Source organism: Phoca vitulina, unplaced genomic scaffold (assembly GCF_004348235.1).
Source record: "Phoca vitulina isolate PV1807 unplaced genomic scaffold, GSC_HSeal_1.0 scaffold73, whole genome shotgun sequence".
In the NCBI taxonomy this organism is placed as follows: domain Eukaryota; kingdom Metazoa; phylum Chordata; class Mammalia; order Carnivora; family Phocidae; genus Phoca; species Phoca vitulina.
In genome coordinates, this window is record NW_022589776.1 from 6,273,099 (window position 1) to 6,277,800 (window position 4,702).

Here is a 4,702-nt window from a genome sequence, read left to right on the forward strand (position 1 = left end):
AGCAGCATACATAACATACTCTCAGTAAATGTTTGTAGACAGTATGAATGAATAAATAAGGAGTGAATCAAGAGGTCATACATGAAATTGATAGGCCACAGGAAAAGTTGCCAAAACAAATAAGAGTATTAGAATTTAAGAAGTGAGAGATCTATCAAAGGCTCTAAAATGTACATACAGATATGTTCATTGCTGTGTTTTTTATAATAGCAGAACTTTTGAAGTAACCTAAACGTTCAACAAAGGGGACTGGGTACATTAATTAAAGTAGTTGAATATAAAATTCTATGCAACCATTTTCAAAATGTAGATTTTAGAAATATTGTTCCATAAAAATATCCAAAACATATTTTTAGGTGAAATGGTATGTTATAAAATTACACTCCTGTAAAACTATCTATCTATAGTTCAAAAGAAAGAAATGCCTGGAAGAATATTAAAAGACAATGATTATGTCTAGATGATGGAATTATGGTAATTTTTATTTTATATACTATATTTTCCAATATTTGAATTTTTATAAGTATCACTCTTATAATCAGGAAAAAAAATTTCTTTTGGAAAACCAAAACACGCAAAGGGTATAACAATCAATGTAGGGTTTTTTGGGTTGTAAATGCCAAACCCACTTTAAACTCCCTTAGAGTCCAGGGAAAATGTGTTTGGAAGACTAGTGTGACTGTAGGAAGGTCGAGATGTGAGTGTACCTCAGGAATAGCTAGAAACGGATCTGGCATCCCGCACCTCTGCATGAGGGTATCCTTCCTTCTACTGCAGGCCAGCTTGATGAGTTCAGAGCTGCTAGTCTCCACCACAGAGAGAAAATGAGCACTGTGCTCTGTGGTCCCTAGGTCATGGATTCCAAAAATATACTGCACTTGGCCCCACTGGATCAGACGTTCATCCCTTACCCAGTTGCTGTGCCCAGAGCATGGCGGTGTTCTGTAACCGGTCCAGCTTATGGCCCATCCCCATCCTTTGGCCCATCAGTATGCTCAGGGGGCGCAAGGTCCTGACAGAAGAGCTTAAATAATAGGTTGAGAAATGATTGTCCACTTGCCCCTACACCCTTCTTCTATGAACTGATATTTCCTTGGAGGTGAGGGGGACAGGATGGGACATTCTGAGTGTGTGGGCTTAATTTCTGTCTTCAGAGAAGGGCAGGGGAAGGCTGGAAGTAGGAGGTGGCCAGGATTGGACTGAGCATTATCAATATTAGAAACGATGAGTGAGCCTCCCCGGCAGGTCCCCATGCTGGGGTGAAGATTCATCTGAGTCCACAGAGACTTATGGCTCAACCCAGGGGCTACATGCTGGCTGGACAGAGGAAGTAGCTTGTGTTGTTGTCACAACCTCTCTTCCTGGGCACCTTCCGTCACTTCCGTATAATCGAGGAGAAAGAGATCTTCCAAAGAATGATGCATTTTCTTAGAGTGTCTTGCATAAAACAACCAGAGCTCAATGAAACATGCAGTGGCTTCCAGCCCTCTGTGCATTCCCTACTTCATTTACTTACTTAGGAGATGGTAATTTAATTTCTTTCCAAAATAGAGTGAATGTGATATGACCTCATGATATCATAGCTTACTGTTACAATTCAATTTGGAATAAGTTACTGTGAAGGAAAGGGATCATGACACCGTGAGCCCCTGGTGATCAAGGGCTATGCTTTAGCCATCACTGAGCCCCAGGGCAGTGCTGGTCCACAGTAGGTACTCAGAGGTTAAGGGTGCTCAGAAATCTTATGGTTCATTCTTAACGTATTTGTTTCTTTGGGTTTCTATTGTGGTTTTTTTTTTTTTCTTCCTTTCTGCCTTTTTTCTGTGTAGTAAGGATGCTATACATTGCCCCAAATCTTCTGGTTCCTGCAGTAAATCATTTTCAGAGGCATGTTCTTTCTTTGAGCCTTTGCGATGATGTTCCCTTTATCTTGTCCTGTAGCATTTCCCCACAGAATTCATTTTTTACCCATCCTTGATCAAGGTAAGATCTATCCTCCTACCAACAGAGAAGCTATTTGGACTGCCTTGGGTGGGGCTCACTGTCCACTTGAGCATTGGTTGAATCTTAATTCTATAGATGGCAGTGGGTTTGTGGGTATAACTCCCAGCCCACTAGAAGCAATTGTCTCATTCTTGTGGTGGGTTAACCCAGCCTCCCAGCAAAAACATTGCCCTGGAAGCTCTGCTGGTCCTCAGTCTATTTCCTTTTGCCCTAAAACAATATAGCACAGATGACATTCTGTTTCTAAGATGCACAAAAGGATTTTAGTATGGCATCATATAGAATTACATGTCTCATCCCTTAATAGCCACTGCAGTGAGAGCACATTAGAGTATATTTTGTTTATACTGAAACTGAATAATCATTGAGCACTGAGGGAAACAAAAAGAGTGTTTTCCTTTCCTATTTATATAAAGAGCTATGGAATGAAAAAATCCACCAAAAGCCATGACAAGTCTGGCAACACAGATCCCCATTTCCACGGCCATGTGTCATCACTATGCATTATTTACCTTGCTCTTCAGCATGAAATTGATTTTTAGTTGCAAGTAAAGGGCCATGCATCAAGAGGTACCTAATGGTAAGGACATTTGTTTTTATTAAACAAGTCCAGAGGTACAGTGTCTCAGGGAAGATATGACCATGTCAGCAAGGGCTCAGGCTCCTGTTCTCCTTCACACTCTGACTTAATAGGCATATTGCTCCCCATCATCATGCATATTGCTTCATGGACTTGATGTGGCTGCCTTAGTTCCAGACATCACATCCATATTCCAGATAGGAAGGAGGAGAAAGCGATGGCAGCAAGCTTTTTTTCAAGTCTGTCCCTTTCATTAGAAAAGCAAACATTCCCTGGAAAACTCCCAGCTGACTTTCATTTTATGTCTCATTGGTCCCTGCTGGTAACATTTCACTCCTAGCAGCAAAGGAGGATGGAACAATGAGCAGTCTACAAAGAGAAATTGTATAGCCATGACTAGATGGAATTTATCAATCTTAATTCATTCCCGGAGTCAAGGTCTATTGCTGCTACACATCACCAACCTTCGCCATCATCCGAACAGAAGGACAAAGACAACTTTGGCAGCATTATTTTTAGCTGTAATGATGGTGGCTGTGTAACTGACTGGTGCTTTTCTAAGATAAAAGTACTTTGAAAATCGTGAAATGATGTATGGTTTTCACAGATTTGCGTGCCATCCTTGTGCAGGGGCCAGGCTAATCTTCTCTGTATCGTTCTAATTTTTGTAAATGTGCTGCCGAAGCAATCATGAAATGACATATGGTTTAATCACTGATGAAAAATACGGAGTCAGTGGAACTGAATATTATTAAGTTCAACATATTTAAAAAATGACAGCGTGGCTTATTGAACTCAAGAAGACTACAGAGAAATCAAATCAAATAGTATTTACACAATCTTCCTTTCCCAAAAGCAAGTAATTTCTGAATCCAATATAGAAGGAATTATAAACACCACTTGCACTGATGGTTCAAATTTCTGTAAGGAAGTAAATTCTGAGAATCACAAACTTCAGAGATCACTTTCTGGTCTATATTTCTACCAAATTCAGAGTGAAAAGTACCTCTTGGGTTGTGGCTTCCTCTACCCAAGGAAAGACTACAGAGGCCCATTGTCTACTGTTCTTTCTTCCCCTTCCCATTATTGTTTCTCAAGCTCACCCCTTAGTAAGGTTAATTTTGGTATTAGAGGTCTTCTGTTGGGACTCACAAGGTGAAAAGTAGGGAGCTAAGGTGTCCAACCAACCTAAATTCCCAGGACTGAGGCATTCCTAGGAAATAGGACTTGCAGTGCTAAAACCAAAACTGTCCTAGGCGTTTGGTTGGTTCCCTTAGGGATTGTCACCAACTTGAAAGGGGGGTGAGGGAGAGGGGGGGTTTGAGAAGAAGGAAGGAGAGGGACGGAGGACCTGGGAAGTCATGGCTGTTCAACCCAACTTTAAATTTTATGGTTTTTCTTTCCATCTTAATAACTAGGGTTCCTGCACATCAACTCACCGGTGATACCGGACCTCATCATTTCTTCAGGTTCTTTACTCTTCCAACTTGCACATAATTGCCCAGTTTTTAGCGCCCACTCTGTCCTGCTATAAATGTTTCCCAAGTCCTATTCCTGTTCACCAGATTCAATGGCTTTATAAGTGAATGCTATGAAGCCCTCTGTGATCCAACACATAGCAATGATAGAGAACATATATAAAAGAATTTTAAAAGTCATAGCCACACTTGGGGTACCTGGGGGGCTCAGTAAGTGTCTGACTCTTGGTTCCGGCTCAGGTCATGATCTCAGGGTCATGAAATCAAGCTTTGAATGGGGCTCTGCATTCAACGCAGAGTCTGCTGGAGACTCTTCCTCTCCCTCTGCCCTTCCCACTCGTGCACGCACACGCTCACTCTCTTTCTCTCTCAAATAAATCAATCTTTTTTTTTTTTAAGATTTTATTTATTTATTTGACAGAGAGATAGCGAGAGCAGGAACACAAGCAAGGGGAATGGGAGAGGGAGAAGCAGGCTTCCTGCAGAGCAGGGAGCCCGATGTGGGACTCGATCCCAGGACCCTGGGATCATGACCTGAGCCGAAGGCAGACGCTTAACGACTGTGCCAATCAATCTTTAAAAAAAAAGTCAGCCACACTCAAAACTTATATATATATACATATATATATATGTATACATA

The 4,702-nt window shown here is 41.3% G+C and overlaps 1 non-coding gene across 1 annotated transcript; it reads right to left on the reverse strand.

Moving 5' to 3' along the window:
* Positions 1 to 3,169: 3,169 nt before the first annotated feature.
* LOC116625146 lies at positions 3,170 to 3,272 on the reverse strand. Its single transcript, XR_004298005.1, has one exon. It is a non-coding gene; the product is annotated as a U6 spliceosomal RNA (small nuclear RNA).
* Between the last annotated feature and the right edge of the window lie 1,430 nt (positions 3,273 to 4,702).